The 21,039-nt window shown below is 37.0% G+C and overlaps 2 long non-coding RNA genes across 4 annotated transcripts in view; one reads left to right on the top strand and one right to left on the bottom strand.

Moving 5' to 3' along the window:
* Window positions 1-20,716, top strand: part of LOC143745269 (uncharacterized) — a 37,711-nt gene extending 16,995 nt beyond the window's left edge. The window contains exons 2-4 of one of the 2 annotated variants that reach the window (XR_013205970.1): window positions 8,467-8,497; window positions 13,145-13,221; window positions 20,070-20,716. This is a non-coding gene — a long non-coding RNA (uncharacterized LOC143745269). The remainder of the gene's footprint in view (window positions 1-8,466; window positions 8,498-13,144; window positions 13,222-20,069) is intronic. The other variant, XR_013205969.1, reaches the window with a different exon arrangement.
* Window positions 3,168-15,084, bottom strand: LOC143745271 (uncharacterized). Of its 2 annotated transcripts, none has more exons than XR_013205971.1 (3): window positions 14,929-15,084; window positions 13,096-13,206; window positions 3,168-3,192 (listed from the first exon to the last, which is right to left on the bottom strand). It is a non-coding gene; the product is annotated as an uncharacterized LOC143745271 (long non-coding RNA). The 2 variants fall into 2 exon arrangements; XR_013205972.1 differs by lacking the exon at window positions 3,168-3,192 and adding an exon at window positions 4,350-4,405.
* Window positions 20,717-21,039: the final 323 nt, after the last annotated feature.

Genomic DNA, 21,039 nt, shown 5'->3' with positions numbered 1-21,039 from the left:
GGGGTGAAAGCATAAGTTGTGAGAGAGAATGATGAATTAGGCGGTAACGCTAGATGTTCACTATTCTAATGATCAGGCAATTGATTTAAAAGATCGCCGTTCAAAGTGGCAACAACATCTGTCATCCACCATTATAATAAATACATTAATATGCACAGATATATTCAAGCTACAGTGGGTTTTTGCATTGTCAAGCTACTACCTGTCTGTCCAAGTGTACATGACATAAATGTATAAACAAATATTGAAAGGATTATCTTTCGGACAGTCGCAAGACCTCTGTCTTTAAGAGCAAGCAAACACAACACTGAGGCCTGAGGTACGTACAACGGTACAGCAGGTACAACAGGAAAAAGCAACAAATCCCCAATGCTAGTAGTTATTTTGAACAGACAGTAGTGCAAATTACAGTTTTTTACACTAGCGGGATTTAGTCCCCCCTGGGGTAGTTGATACAGTACAATACAGTACAGTAAATTGTGTAAGGATTAGCTCTCTTTGCGTGTGAGAGTTCATTAACATGCGGCGACAATGGTAGATACACAAAGTTCAATATTATACTTTATCAAGAAATCACGGATAGATGAGTGAGGAGAAGAAAAAGTGCCATCTACATCTGAGTCTGCTTCACCTTTCCATGAGGAGACAGCGAATGAAGCAGAACCTGAAGCTTCCCATTTCCAGGACAAGCATATTTCATCAATGGACAATAGTAGTTCGGCACAATGCCAAATGATTTTGTCTCACAGCGGAAACAACTTAAAATACTCGGTCATTTATGGTCATACAGATAAACATTATTCAAAACTGTAAAGGGTCTATTTTTATTTGTGTATACTCACAATAAAAACGAAAAATTGTGCTTTTGTAAAAAACAAATCCATCAGCCGGAAACTGAAGCCTCCCTGGGGGCCGCCATTGTAGCAGACCATCACCTGCTGTTAGGTGATTTAATTTGGCGTCAATTTGACAGCGAATAACTTTACATCTGAGGTGTCGAAAGACTTCATTTGTCCATTATTTATTACTAAAGAAACACGACAATGTATAAAAGGCTCCATTACTTTGTATCTTACGTTATGGCCCCATAGAAGCCGTTTTTGTAAAAATAAGTTAAGGATTGCGTCATAACCACGCAACTCTCTGTCGCACAGTAGAGAACTTACCGTATTGACAGGAGGAAAAGCTCGCAGGCAATCTTTTACTGTCTATGAGGCAATCGGGGGGACATGGAGGCATAAAGTCAAGGGAGAAGCCCATAGATAGAGTCCATAAAAGCAACGGGACAAAATATTTCAACAACGTTTCTGAGGAATTGGAAATAATTCGGTATGTGGCACAGCTACTAGAAGAACTGTCAGACAGGTTGCTCACGTCACATCTACGTCGTCAAGCTCAGTTTGAGCCTGCGCAGTACGCTCAGCCATCAGGAAGTGAGTGCTTCTAATTGGCTTCAGTTTTCTCCGTTGAAATCAAGGGGGTCGCTGTGTCCATGTCTTTTACTGTCTATGGTACACAAATCGTCTCTTTTTCTTCTGCTCTTTCTCCTATTGAGGTGGTTAGAAAACAGTGTTACATTACTGGCTCCCCCTTCTGGATTGGAGTGTGGATCGCCTGTGACTGACTGTACTCGTTGTCTGACTGTATGCACCGAACCATGACGTCCGTACCGTGACGGTTCAGGACGAATACATGTACTCTTACACCCCTAATATCCTTAATATATATTGTACTTAAGTGCTTTTTAAATTATAAAACATTTTGATTGCTTTTAGTCTGACAGAAATCTAACGTTTAAAGTGCATGTACATGTATACGTACGTAGCATGTAGCTAACATTACAACTATTGACACAGCACCATGCTTAAAATACTGCCACTGTTACCTCAATGTCTGGCCATCCGACATTACACATGGGCTTTGCAACTTTTAAAATAGCCCATTGTCCGTCCATCCAGAAGTGGATTGATGAGGGAATCAATGTTAACTTGATGGGACCTCTTGTGCTTAAGTGGCCTTTACTGGGTAAGAGGCTACATGGGGATTGGTATCGATAGAATCTCAAGGTCTAAATTGATCTGTCCATCAGGTTCACAGCCAGATAGTGTCCCTGAGTAGAAAGAAGACAACAATGATGGAACTTTACAAATTATGATATTAAATATGGTGGTAGAGGGCAGATTATCAGACAATTATGAACTATTTAACTTAACTATTTAACTATTTGCCTTAATAGGTAATAATCAATTTAATGTCTGAAAGAAGGGTTGGCTACACATCAAGATAAACATTCTGATCTTATTGACCTTGTAACACAACACACATCCACTGAGCTCTCTCGGTCTCATCTTTTCTGTATGTGTGTGTTTGTGTGTGTATGTTTAGGAGTATTTGGTGTCAGGCCTATTGTTGTGGTCGATGGTAAAATCAGCTGCTAAGCTTTCACAGGAAACCACACAGACAGAAAGAGCTCCATACTGCCCAGCCTGTGTATTGAAATACCATCTCTGAGAGTGTGTTGTGGGGGTGTGTGTATGAGTGTGTATATTGGAAGACATTCACAGTATCACGAAAGGTATCTGTGTACATGGTGTTGCTTCTCCCGCAACATCCTGTCACTCATCGATACGGCCACAGTTTTGGATTGAATTTCTCCAAGGTTTTTGCCACTGATGATGGCACACACAGCTTTCCAAAACATATTTAAAATCCACAATATTTGCATCTACTCAGAATTGGTGTTAACCAGCAAGCTCCGTTTTATATTATATTATATCTAATTTAGGCTAGCTGGAAAATTGGTTATGAAAAGGGTATTTTTAAGTTTATCGCGCGTGTCCTGTCTCTCTCTCTCTCTCTCTCTGTGTGTGTGTGGGTGTGGGTGTCTGTTGTATGCAGTGCTGACAGACTGATGCAGTGGGGGTATCACTGACAGACTGACAGGCCAGTAAACCCAATCTGAACTGTTCCTCCTTGCTCTGCTGAGGCCTCCGTCTCCCAGTCTCCCTCAGACTCCAGTTTCCTCTATTTCCTGCACAATCTCACAAGCCTTTATAGAGCTGCCGCTAGTCACTCACACAGGCAGCTTTAACCCATAGAGAGTATGGCAGTATTGACCTCACCCAGGTTCAGCTCTGTAGTCTTTGAGAACACAAGATGAATGTACTGGTCACAGTCTCTCATCAGTCTATACTGTGGGAATAATGACAGCTCATTAGACTGAAGTCTTTACATGTCTTTTTCAACAGCACACTACAAATAGGTATTCCTATAAAATGTATAACAAATTATGAATATTTTAAAATATATTTTTATATATATATTTAAATATTAATACATATAATTTAAATATAACAAATAAGTATATTACAAATGCAAGTGCAATACATAAAAAACATACACAAAAAGTTGATTAGTTATCAAAAAAAGTTAGATAAAAAGTAGGCTTATTCTTTGCTATTACTATTATTATAAAATGCTATTACTATTATTTAAAAAAATACTATTATTAAATAATCAAGCTATGAACTATGGAAGTAAGCATTATGCAATGACCAAAACATTTTAACTCAGCAAAGAAGCCAACCTTTGCCTTGAAATTGCACACTCAGTTTTATGAGGTATAACCTGATATACTAAAAAAGAAAAAGACAAAAAAAAAGTAAATTATTAATAATTGATAATAAAAAAATGCAATTTATTTAAAATTATTTTATTATTAAAATGCATTATATATAAATGATATATATATATATATATATATATATATATATATATATATATATATATATATATATATATATAAAGTCAGGTGTGTCCAGACTTTTGAATGGTATAGTAAGTTCATTTTCTTTTTATGGTTTTGGCATTTTTTTTGCCATTGGCCACATGGGGATTTACCTACAACTCATGCTGGAAAATAACTGTATTTTTCTTTATGAATTAGCAGAATTCATTTTACTCTCTGTTCTGAAGTCCTGCCTGCACCATTTTGTTGAAATTATGGATAATGATCATGACATGTGTCCGTAAGGCACAGTGTTTACTTTCATAAACAAGTTTATAAGATGAATTGAGGAATTCAAACAGTGTACACCAATGGGAGCAGAAATGTTTAGTCACAGTGGAACATCTGACACATGTAACTATACTGAAGGACTGAGGGCTGCTGGGTAAGAGACCGGACAAGCTTGTGTGGGTGGCAGGAAATACACCAATGGCAAACAGCAAATAACTAGAATCCATGAGCTGATGACAAAGTCTGACCTGAAATCCTCGCTCACTTGTGTCTTATAGCTGTGTGCATGTGTTCTGAATGTCTGTAGACAAAACTTTTACAAACCACAGGAATAGCCAGTTGCTCCGGAAATCGTGTATTATCCCTTCATGGATGTCCAGGTTTGGACTTAACAGGATATATAAATATAGACAAATATGAAAACTTGTATATTGAGGTCACAAATCAGCACATAAATGAATGCATAGTTTAACCTGAGTTACTCTGTGTATTAGAAGAACATCCAATAGTTCTCATCAGTCAACAGGCACATAAGAGTCAATGTGAGCAGTGTGAAAGGGGTTCAACAGTAGGTTTGCCCCCTTTGTCAGAGACCGAATGGGCCAGTCTAACTGTGTTTCATGATTAATGAGAGAGGGAAATGGGGTCATGTTGTATTAAGAAAATGTGTGTTTAAACCCAAAACCGGCATAGAGCTCTAGACTAATGCATCAGTTATCGACTGGACACCTGAGAGCGAGAGGCTGTTACACCAGTCCCTACGGCCTGCAGGCCCATCCATCCACACAGAGCTCCCTTTCCCTTTCTGTCTCAGTCACTCTCTCACTTTCTTCCTATCGTCTTTTTTTAAAGCTTTTTTCAACCCTTACTTTCTTGCAATCTCTCACTCCATCCAACATTTCCCTATTGTCCATACTTTCTCTGCTCCTTTACACAATAGGCTCTGTGTCAGTGTGATTGCATGTTTATAGGGAAGCCATGATGGTTAACACTCAATCCTCTCTGAATCCCCTCAGTGGATAGCAACTTGATCCTGATGACTTATTTGGGATACAACGGCACGGCCTCAGGTCCCTACAGCCAAGACTACAGTTACACTTCTCTCTGAGTTTATTTTATTCTCAAATGCTATAGCAAATAACATGTGCAGATATTTTTGAAGTAAGGCTAGATTATTATAGAGTATTTTTGGTTAACATCCTAACCTGGGGCTTTTACAATTACATGTTTTTGTGCTTTTTAAGAGAGCAAGTTTGAAAACTAACATCACATACATTTGTTTCAGATCTGTTTTTGGTTTGCTCAAGTGAACCATCATTTTGATGCAGAGTTCACGTTGCAAAGTTTAGTTGTAAACCAAATATGGAGGGCAGATAGCGACTAAACAAACAATGACTGATTCAGACGAGCTTCTTATCCTCAGTAGAGGCCCAAACAAACGAAAGCATCACTGTCCTGTGCCGAGATACCCAACAGGCAGTGGAAAAACAAATAATAAAGAACCATGACATGAAAGTCTGTGCAATGGGTTGCTCTGAAATGAAAACCTGACATTTATAAAAACATATTTCATAACTGTCTTTTCATCAATATGACAATTACCATAAATTGGTTATGAAGAGTGAACATTTCTGGTTTTGATATATAGTTTCCCTCCTCAATGGAAAATCCTGCTGTATGGAACAATCAGTATATTTATGCCATAATTAAGTCTGACTAGAACTTCATCAAAAAAGATGATGATGATGATGATGATAACTTGCAAAGGGAGTTTAAAATTCAGATTGTTTGTATTAACTTTATCATTATTTCCTGTTTCTCATAAACAAAATGTTAAAAACTGTTGACCATAGTCAAGTCAAGTCACCTTCATTTATAAAGTGTTTTTAACGGTATGGATTGTTAAATCCATCAAAGCAGCTTTACAGTGATATCGATTACTGATAGAAATTACTGTAACAGATTATTTAAAAGTAAAAATAAAGTTATTGTCCAGCTAAAGATAGTTTTCATTTATTCACTTCCGTTGCAAAGATCATTAGTTATTAACTTAGGGGCCGCTAACAAGACACCTTTCTAACAGAAAAACCCTTCATGCGCTCCGGCCGCCCATCCGCATAAAACAGTGCCTGGTGTCTCGAACGCTGTCCCTGAATTTCAGGTTAATCGTTTGCACCAGGGCCTGAAATAGGTTCGAAGCTGCAAAACGATTATGCAAATCTTCGCAAATCTCAAAAACGCAAACCCGCGAAAACACAGACATCACGTGATCATGCGCATCACGTGTTCAGTCGATAGGTATGCGCGTTTGAATATATATGTGCCAGGCGTGTGGTCCTTCACAAATCAACCCTCAACAAACTACTTGTCTGGCTTAAAAATGTATGATACCGATTTTTTTATATATATGAAAAATACCATAGGATGTCTTGACCTGCTGGACTAGACTGCAAAACTTAAAACCATACCATATTTTACAGTCTTGTTTTGATTTGTTTTTTTCACAGCAAGAAAGCAGAAAGAAAAAGGCATTGTATGACATTAAACATTAAAGGGGTGGTTGATTGCGATTTCACTTTTTTCATTTTAAATAGTGTGTAATGTTGCTGTTGGTGCATGAACAGTATCTGCAAAGTTGCTGCGCTGAAAGTTCAATGTAAGCAGATATATTGTCTTTTAAAAATCAGGAAGTTTAATGCCTACAAAAACGACTCGAATGGGACTACAACGAGATACTTCCCGGGTTTTATACGTAACTAACCCATAATCAACCCTCCCTCCGGAATATGCAAAAAAGGGGACAGGGCCATATTTCTGCAGCTTTGTCGAAGAGGAAGAGTTATAGTGGAGAGCAGTAGCCATGCCGTCGAAAGTGTGTTATTTTCACCCAGCTGTCAGGTCTTCTGTGTTCGGGCTTCCTACGGACGCTGTAGTCCGTCAACAATGGCTACAATTTATGTTTGATTATGTTCCAGAAAATTACAATCGTAATTTAGCTCTCTGTGCTGCGCATTTTACGGAAAACAGCTTCCAAATTCTCCACAAATTCAATGCCGGATTCAACAACAGACTGTTACTAAAGCCTGAAGCAGTTCCAACTTTAAAACCAGAGGCAGCAGTTGTTGGGCCACAACCTTTAAGTAAGACTTAATCATTTTAAATGTATTTGCATGTATAATTTTAGACGTAATGTTTTAGTTTTTATCAAGGACGTAAACAAATGCCAGTGCGGGCTTTAGTAGCCACTTAGTTATGCTATTTCAAACAGTAACATTTTGGACCTGAATTTGTAATTATGTACTAATTTTGTAAATGTATTTTCCATGTATACTTTATGACGTCATTTTTCGATTTGATCAAGAACATAAACCAATGCCAATGCTGTTTGTTTATAGTAGCCAGTTAGTTCGATGATATTTTGTGTGTATAAGACAAACGTGTATAAAGTTCAAAAAATTATATGTTATCGCAACAGCAAATTTCACTTGCTGTTATCAGATGTTTTCACGTTCTGTTGTCATTTTAACACAGTTGCCACATTTACACCTAAAGAAAACGATACACCGAGTAAACTAAGTTTTGTGAAAAGATAAACGGTTGTTCATTATATCGATAAAACAATAACTTTAAAAAACGTTATTACTCAGTCATTTATTCAGTTATATTAAATATTTAATCAGAAGAAAACCGTATCTCAAAAGCAAACAAGCAGCAGTAGCATTTTCAAGTAAAAGCATATCGAAATTCTTATATAATAATAGTAGAATATAATAATAATAATAATAATAATACAAATATTTACGATTCAGAAACGTTTTGTAAGAGCCGTGTTTGGGGAGGTTCTGCTTGACTCTCTTCATTGCCTCTTTCTGGGTCTGATTCTGGCTCAAACTGATATGGCAGTATTGACACCATTATTTACATTTGACTGGAGCACATGCAGCTTTCGCCCGTAAAGGTAATGGGCGTGAAGTTTACGGACAACGTGCGCTACGGCAGTTTAGCCAATAGCAACACACCGGCTCAACTAACCAATCAGAGCCCATTGCCTGTTTCTGAGGGAGTTGTTTCATAGAATCAGGAAGTCAACCGGTTTTTCAAATGACAGAGGAGAAAGCGACTTACAATAAAGGTGAAATTTATGAAAAATAAGGCTTAAAAAAAAAAAATACGAAGACATGTTATATTGCACCCCATAAACACAACCATACAAAGAAAAAAAGCAGTAAACCACCCCTTTAAATATATTTTTTATACGTCAACCCAGGGTTTTTCGTAAGGTTAGATAGATAGATAGATAGATAGATAGATAGATAGATAGATAGATAGATAGATAGATAGATAGATAGATAGATAGATAGATAGATAGATAGATAGATAGATAGATAGATAGATATGTAAGTAAGTATAAGTAAAGTATAACATTTTTACATTTATTAATCTATAAGATAGGACCACAGGCTGAAGAACTGCTCTGAGGTGAGTCAACACTGAAGTATACAGTATCATATCGATTTGCTCATAGCTGTCTTGCTCTTAGACAGATGATCCAGTTTTATTGGATCATTTCCTCAAACTCTACATTAGGAGGCAGACAGGATCAAAAGCAAACACCAAGAAAGGTCACTCTAATGATTTTTTGTTTATTTATTTATTTTCATTAAAAAACAGTGCTTAACTTCTGATTATTCAGACCTTTGGGTTGTTGTCATTTTTTAAGTTGGTCTGTGCTGTATTGTGACACAAACTACAAAGCTCAAAATAAAGTCTAAGGCACATTATAGATAATTTAAAGCATCTAGATAGAAGACAGAAGTACACACACACACACACACACACACACACACACACACACACACACACACACACACACACACACACACACACACACACACACACACACACACACACACACACACACACACACACACACACTACCATTTGGGGTCAGTAACATTTATGATTCAGCAAAGGTTTAGTTAACCCAAAACTAAAAATTCTGTCATCAATTACACACCCTTATGTCGTTCCAAACCAGTAAGACCATTGTTCATCTTCGGAACACAAATGAAGATATTTTTAATGAAATCTGAGAGGTTTCTGTCCCTCCATAGAGATCCAACGCAACTTACACATTCAAGGCCCAGACAGGTAGGAAATACATCGTTAAGGTATTCCATGTGACTCCAGTTTAACCTAAATTTTATGAAGCGACGCAAGTGCTTTGTTTGCGGGGATTTTTTTTTTACCACTTTATTTGCAAAATAATATTATCCAAAGTTTGTTGAGGGTGACATGAGGGTGAGTAAAATGATAGAATTTTTTAGAAAGATAGAACTAACCCATTATATCAATCAAAAAAATATTAAACATAATTTTTTAATGGTATTTTGAGTGTATACATAAATATTTGTTTACGGAACAAGAAAAATGTTTGTTCACACTCTACATACTCTAATACGCTTACTTTGGTTGAATGGCTCAGAAACCCATACACACACACTTCCCTCGCTGCCTATGGATCAGAGGTCAAGTGATTTATCACAACGTTTCCTGCAAAGTAAGCCACATAAAGGAAGATGTCTGCTTTGTTTATAACTGTTAAACCACAACATTACATTAAACTCTCTGTTGGATGTGTGAACTTATTGGCTATTCCATTTGAGTTATTCTGCTTTGGCCACCATGTTTTTTTCTTCTGTGCATTGGGTGCACGGGTCCTGCTGGTTTCATTAAGCGATGTTTGGTCATCTGCTGGGGCTTGGCTCAAAGAGTGGGCCTGTCAACGTGGGCTTTAGAAAATCGAGAAATTGCTCAAACACTGGGCTGCGCGGTAATAAAAACAAGCTCCCGCTTTCTGCATTAGTCTTACATTAGCCCGACTATCCGGCCTTTGTTGATGCATTGATGCTGTTAAAGATATCTTGGGTCAGATGGAGTGACATTTTAAATGCCTTCTAGATGGAGCTGAGCAATGTGACTTTTTTCACTTTCAACTTATTTTCTTGTCAAACAGTGAAATTGTGGCTTGTGGTCTAATAAAATGAAGTTTGTATATATTTTATACAAAAAGACTCTTAGCTTTACAGCTCTTAATAAAATGCATAAAAGCAAGGAGTGAAGTAGAAAAAATAATAAAGAGTGATGGGGCAATCTTAGCTGCTCTCAGTAGGGGAGTGCTATGGTAGGGCCCCGTTTATTTACTTTAAGATTCTGCTGAAAAGATACAGACTCATGTTTTGTCACATGTAAAATACGAGCCGCTTAACAATATTGTGAAATAGCATAAACAGCGAAATGACCCTTGGAGTAATAACCATCACTTATCATTGTGATGGCAGGCTGATGTATTCTGATAAGATGTATTTTCTCCGTTTGAGGTCTTAATTACAACCCTGCTTTATGCTAGACTTAAAGGAAAAGCTAAATTAGCAAACTAAATGGATAATTGCTTTAGAGGGAGATATGAATAAGGAGGAAGAAATCTGAGCCCTTGGGTGGTTTTATTGCTTCCCATGTCTTTCATGCGCTCTCAGCTTTTCCTCACCAACAATAGCCACCATTGATGCTTTAGTGATCTTTGGTCAACGGCGAATTTTTTTTAACCAACTAGAAACAGGTTATTAACAGACTTTTGCAGACAGATCATTTGCTGCAATGTTTCGTTTTAAAATAAATATACAATTGAGATGGTTTGTATCTGGTAATACAAATTTAGTAGAACCTTATCTTCCATATAACTTGATAAATTGACATTGCTTGGCAGGAATCACTAGGGAATAAATTTAGCAAACGTAAAAGTTGATATAAACATTTTAATTTACTGCTCTCTGTGATTTTTGTTAGCTTAATTTTCTGCCTCATGTTAAATGCTTTATTTTGTCCAAGAATTCATATTTTGAACTTTAAATACCAAAACCATACAAGCAAAATTATATCTTACGTCTTTACATAATAGGAAATAATCTAAAATATGACCGCAATACTGCACAATTAAGAGGTTGCTTTGCTAAACAATACATAATTAAACACCAGTATCTGACTTTATCATAGTTTAATGTGATTTATTGTGAGTTTCATTATCTAAATAATAATGTATGCCCTTCAACATGCCAGTTAAGCTGTTCCTCCAACCCAAAACAAACCTTATTGTCATTTATTCACCCTGCTGTTGGTTCAAAACTGTATTACTTCTTTTCTGTTGTGAAACATAAAAGAATATATTCATAAAAAAAACAGTCTCAGTGGTTTTTCTTCCATACAATGGAAGTCTGTTTGCTCAACATTCTTCATAATATCTACTTATATTTTCTGCTTAAGAAATAAAGTCAAACAGGTTTGGAACAGTATTAGAAAGAGTAAATGATGACAGAATTTTTCATTTTAGTGTGGACTATTCTTTTAAGTCTTTAAGATTTAATGCAAAAATGCTAGAAAAAGCATAAACATTTAAAAATATTTATCCTAAACATAGCTATCTAGAACCCTGGCGAAACTATAGTGGCAAAACTACACTATTTAATGACCAGTTCATTTTTTAAGATTCAAATTGGCACAATTTTCCCATCTACACGCATTATGTCCCATGAGCCTGATTCTGTTCGCTTACTCTCAGGCTAAGTAATTCACAAGTTATATACAAAGAGAAAGAAATGTGAAATGCAGCAGCAGTGACAGGTAGAATAGAGTGTTGGTCTGCTGTGATTCTTTAGAGAAACGTTTACACGCTTAATTTAGTTTCATCAAAATATTGTTTACATGTCTCTGTGGAACTGACAGCGGCAGTGTGCCGTTATTTGAGCCTGATCATTTGTCAGTGCCGTTGTGACAAGGGCACCACAAGACTCCACAGAAGAACATGGGCTACTGAGACCCAACTTTATATATCATCGGGTGTGAGACGTATCCGTCAGCATTTGAAAGTGCCACAGATTTACTTCACGCTGTGGATATTGGTCAACTAGTGCAGATTTTGAAGTTTAAGTTCATTGCAAAGAGATTATCTCACCCAAAACTCCTGGAATCAGACACTATGTGCATTGACCCAGGACGGAATTTCCCCAGGTTCCTCAATGAGGCCTCTAAAGCCCAGTGACAGTTTGTTGTATCCATATTGTGTAACCTAAAACCTCAAAGAGAGGTTTGTCACTCGCTCACCTTCCCCAGTTGTAAGCCGATAAGGACAGTAATTGACAGTTACACCGCTGGAGTGAATGACTTGAGCTCTCTCAGGCCAAGCGTATACTTGAACAGCTTCCCGACAGACACACGTTAACGTTTTCTTTTACGCAAAAAAGACCTAAAAGTCTGTCATTGTTTTCTTTCCCCCTCACATGGGAGAATATAATGTTTTGTACATTTACATTGGATGGCTAAATCATCACATTAAACCTGCCAGCATCTCAATTTTCCATACACTAGTAGTTCCAAACATTACACTCGTCTTTCAGCAGTACCAAAGAATGAATATGCATTCAGATGCCCAGCTTCAACAGTCCAATATGAGAGTAACAGCGTAGCAGGTTCCCACTGCTAAAGGGGCTATACCTTGCAAACGCAGCACCTTTCTGTGCACAGCTCGATCAGATCCAGATGGTGTGGGTTATGACCTCCACGGGGCCAGGCTAGTTGATCTACTGTCACTCAGTCTCTCAGTGCTGTGTGTGTGTATGTGTAAAAGAGAAGATGAGGATGATGTATGTCAGTGTAAAAGGAATCCACAGACTATAATTGCCACTCTCCCAATATTTGCCTTAATGACAGATCTGTCAGCTAATAATCATCGAGTTAATATGATACTGTAATGCCTGTCTGTGGTTTAGCAACATATATACAAGACAGTTTTGCTGTGTGTGATCACTGCAACACTTCATACAGTTTGGGAAGATGCTAAATAAGGATAATATTGTTAGTCGCCTGGTAGCATTTCTGAATGTGAATCACAGGCAGCGTATGGTGACAAGCTGCCGCTGATGAATTATGTGTAAATGTAAAGTAGGTACAGAAAAACTGAGATGCACAGAGTGGGATATATTCTAGGTAAGAAGGGAAAAAGAGGCTGTGGTGAAGGCTTGTACCATTTCTCTCATTTTCTCCTTCCTCTCTCCTCTGCTGCTTTCTTGTTAGGTGATCGGGTTTCTCCTCTGGCCCATCAGCTGAATAGGTGGGGCTTGATCAATGGCAGGAAACTGAAGGATCAAATGGTAATATATCAGAATAAGACTGAGCCAAAGTCTGCACACACACACACACACACACACACACACACACACACACACACACACACACACACACACACACACACACACACACACACACACACACACACACACACACACACACTTCTCATGTTTTATGGGGACTTTCCATGACAATTATTTTTATACTGTACAAACTGTATATTCTATCCCCTTACACTAACCCTACTCGTCACAGACCCATACCCATTGTACATTTTCCAAAAAAACATCACTTTAGCCTATATGATTCATAAGCTGTTTTCTTCACGGGGACCAAAAAATGTCCCCACAAGGACAAGGATTTCGATTTTGCCATCTTTGTGCACACATTTTGTCCCTACAATATAGGATTTACCAGGCCACACACACACACACACACACACACACACACACACACACACACACACACACACACACACACACACACACACACACACACACACACACACACACACACAGACACAGACACAGACACAGACACAGACACACACACACACACACACACACACCCTAACCTAGATAGAGGCCAATGTCAGAAACGGTAACCTGCACACTGACACAAGAGAGACAGCAGTAACCTTCATCCATGCTGTACATGACCATGGATACCACAAGTGAAGCTTCTCTCTCTCTCTCTCTCTCTCTCTCTCTCTCTCTCTCTCTCACACACCCACACACACACACACACACACACACTCCCCCTTTACACCTGCTCACAAACACCTTTATTTACAAACCATTGCCGCCTGCAGCAATGCAAATTATCATCATGAATTGTGTTTTTGATAGCTAATATTGTTTAAATTTATTGTATGCAATAGAAGTGTTAATATGTATTCATTCATTTTAATTATTTCTCAAAGCTACCCTGAGGATGTGTGTGATGCCTGCTGGGAATTTGCATAATATTCAAATGAGAATTATTTGTAACTCTGTACCACAGATGTAAAGCAATAAAACCAGATTACATTGGTCTCAGCAAAGGACTTAATGCATGACTAATTATCTCCTGAATTAGGCTACTCTAATTTAGAGGTTTAGTGATTTGAGGATGATTAATTAGGCTAAATCAAACTATTGCACACACACACATTCACACCTCAAAATCAATCATTTTGTTGTTCCAATCTTTTCAATGCACTTATATGTTTTTTGCTGGTTTTGTTTTAATTTATTTGAAAGAATTGGGCATATTATAGCTATTATATTATAGTATATTATATTATATTATATTAAAAGCAATTACTTTCTTACTCTGTGTCTTATGTCTGTTTGGTCATGAACAAAAAAAACCTCGCTGTTCCAGCTAATGCTGCAGTTGTGGAGTCATTAATCATATGATTTGACAACAATCATTAAAGCTGCGCTCTGCAAAGCGTCTGACTGAATGGGTGAGTTTAGCAGGGTTAGATATTACAGCCGATCCACAAATAAAGCGGATTTCTTATATTTGCTACATCGATTTCGCCTAGTTTATCTTTCAAGAATCGTGAATAACACGTGCAATGTTTAGACTACAGCGTGGATCCTTATTTCGGTATAAGCGGATGCTAAATTGTAAAATAAGCTAAAGCTAAACACATTACTCTCAATGATTGTTTTCATCAGGACGGTTAAAGCGGGCCATTTAGAGATAACTTAAGATAAAGCATTTAAACAGACAGACTCTACCTGTGAGCGGTGTGAAGTGATAGCATGCGAAGCCCATTTGTGTTCAATCTCTGCAATATCTATTAGGCAGATGCTACTGCGATGCAACCGTACACCGGCTTTTAGCCCAAGTGGACACATTATGCCCTCAGTTTAGTGTGCTGTCGGAGGAGCTTCAACTAGCAGCTAGTGATTGAGTGTAAACGGCGCCCGCAATCCCGTTGACTGTCCATAAATCAGAAACGACCTCAGATTGCGACCATTTAAAATGCCCACATTTAAACCTGAGAGATCTGTTAGATAGAAAATAGTTCTAAAATGATGTCCAACCTACGTAAAAAAAAATGCAATAATAATAATAATAATAATAATAATAATAATAACAACAATAGCCTATAAAAATAGGATAAATGTAGGATGAATGCCAAATTGCCTAATAATGAGGCCTATATAGACATTATAATTAGCTATTATTTTAAATCATTGTTATTTCATTATTATTAGCCTATACTACAAGTAGGCTGGTCCTATTATTACATTTTTTTCTTTCCAGAGCATTAACCAGATTAAAACCATTTATTTATCAGTGTTTGTTATCATTTAAATGTGCATTCTATTCTCAAATTCGCCTATTTGCATCACCAACAAAATGCAATAAACACTGCTCCGTTTCGTTTCTTATTGCGTCTGACAGCTTCAGTAAATTAGCTCTATTAATGTGCGTGTGTCAGACGACCGACGGTTTAACTTGAGCTTCCGAGAAGCGGTTCTGTACAGATATAATTGTTTGTTTAACTTGTCTCTGATGCATGGAGCCATATCCGCATTCACTAATTAGGCTACAGTCCAGGTTTTGATTGGTGGCAATCAGGATTAGTTTCATCTCTTAAATCCAGGATCAAAATGAGCTAGTTTCGCCTTTCAGTGCTAGCACCGAGTGTCATGGGGTCTGTGTGCTGCACTGCGCATTTCCTCTCATTGAGGGCCAATTACTCCCCATATTGAATACGGAGTGGATCAGTCTGTTGGGATTACGGTTGGACACCCTCATGGCCGGAGGGATTGTGTCTGTATTTATTTGATGCAGGCATGTCTATACACGCAGATGCAGTTGCGCAAAATTTAGGCTAGTAGAATATTGTGGATTTTTTTCAAGATTAAGCTATATAAAACTCTCAATGCTGCGTGCATGGAATAGCCTAGTTATCAACAATGAATTATTAGCCCATTTTGCGTGGAGAGCGAGGTTTAAGTGATGTTTCAATGTTTGGGGCTCTGTTTTTATGCGTCAAATTTTAATGTTATTTTCCTATGGGCTATTTGCTTGTTACAAATTAAACTAGCCCTATTTTAAAAATCTATACTGCATATTTCATACTGTCTAAATTGGCATTGAGTGCTGTGTTATAACGCACTGGGTTGTTAATACGAATTGGAAATGATAGACAAATACATTTTGTGCTTTCATTTATTGTGGTAATCACTTGTACTTTTTATGTCCTCCCCATCCCCATAAAGTAGCCTAAATAAGTAAAATACAGGGAGTTCACCCAAAAATGACAATTCTGTCATGATTTACAACGTGTATAGTTTTCTTTCTTTTGTGGGAACATTAAATATGTATTTTCATGACCTTAAAGTCAAAAAGTCAAAGGGGGTCTAATGCTGTTTTGGACATCACTGACTTTCATTAGACAAAAACAGCTGTACCGTTCTTCAAAATATCTTCTTTTGTGTTCCATATAGTTAAAAGACAGTCATACAAGTTTGGAACAACATGATGGTGAGTAAATAATACAAACTGAATGTTTGGTTCATCTACTATCCCAAATCAGCAAATATTAAATTATAAAATACACGCAAATACATAAACATGCTTACAACTCTAAAATATAGGCTTACATAACAGCCAATGTGTGTGTGTGTATTAGTCACTCTCACAGCTCTGTCAAATGTAGTTTATGCACAAACACATTTTGTGCATTCTCAGTGTGTCCAGTAAATTTACATAAAGTAATGTTACAACTCTCTCTGTCTGCTTAGCCATGATATTTCTATTTTTTTTTACATTTAAATATAAAGGATGATGTAATAATTGAACATCCATTAATAGTTAAAATCAAACTATAAGCAAGATATATATATTTTTGTACCTTGTTACCACACTCCCCGTTCTGCTCTAAATCTGTTACTGTATCTCTGTAAAACCAAAACGGTGTTTGGATATTTTCATATATAAAAATTCTCTCCCAATAAGAGAAGTGAAAATAAAACAAAAACGAACATTGGCTTGTGCAAATTAGTGAGAAACACCTTGTACAAAGCACGTTCATTGACTTTATGATTATGATGATGATGATGATGGTAATCATGATGATGATTATGATGATTGGTTAATTGCAGTAGACTGTGCCTGTTGAAGGTGGCTGGATTTCTGTAAGGTCCACGTATCCCAGGCTGCAGCGAGAGAGGGCCGCAGCCGCGGCTGTAAGGCGTGTAATATATTTAACTACGGTAAAGTAGTGTTTTGAGAATTGGTAATTGTTCACATCCTTCTCTGGTCACGGGGACACTGTCCAGATCTCACCGTACGCACACGTGTGGGGTTTCTGAGGTGCATGCTTACAGCTCTACATGGCACACAGCCAAACGCGTCCCTCCAGCTTGTTTCCTGAAATAAAATGTTGACTGACTGATAAGAAAAACAGTAGCACAGAATAATAACGTAATCAAGACCCGGCTGATAACTCAATTATGCTTTTAAGCAACCTCAGTGCTTTCATGTTCACAGCCGTCTCACCTTCTCCGGCCCAAGGCCCGAAGATTGGACCCAACTTCACACTAGCGCTCTTTGCATAAAATAACCTGTCTACAGTCATAATATTTACTTTGATAATGTTTTCACGACATGGCAACTCTGAAGCGGGGATATATGAACTGTCTAAATATGACAGTCCATGTGATTTGGAATGTGCACTGAATAAGGCTCCTTTTACCCTCTCTCTAGAATTTGCTCTGAATAAACAAGAGACTCGGGTCAGGTCCTCCGATGTGTGATCTACTTTGTAGGCCGGTGGTTAAGCGTGACATGCTTGGCCCTTAAAATATACCCTTTTTGTTAGAGGGGAACGGACAGAAAAATATACAGAATTCTCTGTAATTATGTATAAAGGTTTATTTTACTTTGAAGAAATCGTAGCGGAGGAGGACTGGATGTGCGCGGCCGTACGTACGGGCTTCATGTTGTCTGGAGTAATCTAGCCTCGCGACTGGTTTGAATTTGCTGCCTTGCGACAGCAAAATTGTCATAATCACAAAGTAAACAGATACTTCCTCTCCTATCAGAGCGAGTCGACAAAGTTAGTGAATGAGGGAACTTTCACTGTTAATTGTTGTTTTCCTTCGTACCCTGATTCAAAAACACAAGCATAATTATTTGTAAGTGCTACTTTGATTTTGTAATTTAGTTTGAAAGGGGCTTAAGGTGATTCAGCAAATTATTCACTTAGGTTTAGTTGTTCTTGCATCTCTTCTTGGAAAGCAAGACTACGTCAAGATAATATTCTGATACTATATGTTCTACAGGGCTGCTACTAGGTTGTTGGATTGTGGACCAAATCAGAAAACTACACTTTAAAACATTATTGTTGGTTTAACTTGAAGTAAGTTACCTGGTTGCCTTAAAATTTTGAGTTCATTGAAATTAGAAATTCGAGTTAATATAACAAAGGAGATTGGTTTAATAAATAGAAATTCAAAATATTCCACCCAATCCACCATATTTACACACTCAAACAGTTTCATGCAAACACAGACAACACTTTCTCATCCCTTCTTTCCCCCATGCATGAACACTGCATAAATATTATTTCTAAACAAAATAGATAAACATTGTAACTTTTCTACAAAAAAAAAAAAAATTCACAGGAACAGTTGTTCTATACCAAACACAATTTAAACAAACAAAAAAGTCTACAAGCTTTTTAAATGTTTTACAGGCATCTTCACCATTCAACAGTTAGAACACTTTTAACACATTGTTGCTTCCACACAATTTGCTGTTCTGGGGCCAGTTGCATAAACATACTATGTTAAGACTGTGCCTTAAGAACTAGTCTGACCAACTAGGGGGGTTAGAGATAATAAGTCTAACTTTCCAGATTCAAATAAATTAGACTAAACTACCTTTTTATGTTATTGATTTTTAAAATTTATGACCAGTCTTAATATTAGATTACTATTAGATGACTCGTAAAACCAGTCTAAGCTGTTTATGCAACCAGCCACTGCTAGTGCATTCTCACAATGAATAAATTAATGAATAATACAAAAATAATAAGAAATGCATAGCTTTCAGTGATATACAGCGCATTTGTCATTGTGAACACACTTCTTAAAAATCTAAAAGTCAGTTCAAAAACTTAAGTGACTGACCTACTATAAAAACCAGTCTCATCATCTGCAAAAACATTCAAGCAAAATGGTATAATCAGTTTGCTTCATTGTGAACATTGTCATCATGCAGCTGCGCATTGAAAATATATAAATAAATAAATGTGATGTTCTATCTTCTTATTCTTAGTCTGTCATAACTGAGCCACAAAACTTCATCATTCCCTGCAGCAGCACTGGAGATACTACACTTGTTGATGCATAGGACAGGGTCCGCTTTTATCATATACAGTCGTGTACATACAGGAATTGCTCACATCATATCCTTCTAGAGGTATTAATTCCACGATATTTCACATTCCTAAATCCAACAGTTTTTTTTTTCCAACTAGAAACAGAAATATATGATTTAAACCAATAACAAGAAGTAACTCAATGCGCACAGACTGAAATCAGAGGCCTGTCATTATAATCACTATTTCCCCTAGTGCGCTGCTTGGCCAAGGAACCAGAGTCAGTCATATATGAAATACATTTATATAACTTTGAGAAAACGGTAAATGCTTTTGTGAAATGTGTGTATTTAATAAAAATCATTTAGCATAAACATATTTGTACAAATTAATAAATAAAGTTTGCTTATTTTTCCCGGCATTCCCCAACCACATCCCGTCTTTATATATATATATATATATATATATATATATATATATATATATATATATATATATATTTAATGCGTCTCTCTTTTCCTCTTTCTCTTTTTCCAGTCATAAAATGGTGCCAGGCTGTGACATGAAGGCAGGGCCCGTGAAACCGTACCCTCATCATCAGACTGTACAGTAGAGAGACAGAGTCACACTCCCGGTGTAAGCAGGGCATAAAAACACTGTTGCATGATAAGGAGCTGCACAGGGACTTTGAACATTTTATTAGTATCTATAAAAGAGGCACAGGACGAAGGACACAGTGTCTATAAAGCACTAATGGAGGATCAATTAAGATGGTCAAGCTGCAGAAAGAGATTTTTACAGTGTAGGGTTTTAACACTAACCTTGTCCTTTAACACTAACGCTAAAACTACAAGGCTGGGAAATTAAGTGTAGTTGTAATTCCAATGCATCACCAATATCTTATGATCTGTAACAGAAAAAAAAGTATAAGATATTTATAAGATATAGTATATTTGTTAGTATAAGAATATAAAAGCGAGTGGTGAAGGATAATTTCTGCTTTAGTACAGAATAAAAACGACACAATATGCTGCTTTTACACACACACACACACTGTTGAGTTTCCATGTTTTATGGAGACAATGGTCTTTTATACTGTACAAACAGTATACAGTATTCTATTCCCTAACTGTATAGACCCTAACAGAAATCTTTCAGCATTTTACAATGTAAATAAAAACTGTATTTACTTTATACCTATGGCATTTTTATTAAAATTATGTTTCGGGAGTTATGTTTTGTGTACACACACACACACACACACACACACACACACACACACACACACACACACACACACACACACACACACACACACACACACACACACACACACACACACACACACCTAGTGACATCAGAAACGAATGTACTATATTCTGAATTTATTATATCCACTTATTACAGGGTACCTTGCATTGTATAAGAGTTAGTTTGGATTTAAACATTTACATTTTATTTAATAATACAAATTATTTCATTTCCATTTTCATTAAACTGAAATAAT

The sequence above is a fragment of the Siphateles boraxobius genome, unplaced genomic scaffold (assembly GCF_051911475.1).
Source record: "Siphateles boraxobius isolate OS27281-9 unplaced genomic scaffold, OSU_SipBor_1 20, whole genome shotgun sequence".
Lineage (NCBI taxonomy): Eukaryota > Metazoa > Chordata > Actinopteri > Cypriniformes > Leuciscidae > Siphateles > Siphateles boraxobius.
Note: the sequence above shows the minus strand (reverse complement) of the source record. Positions and strands in the feature narration are given on the sequence as shown.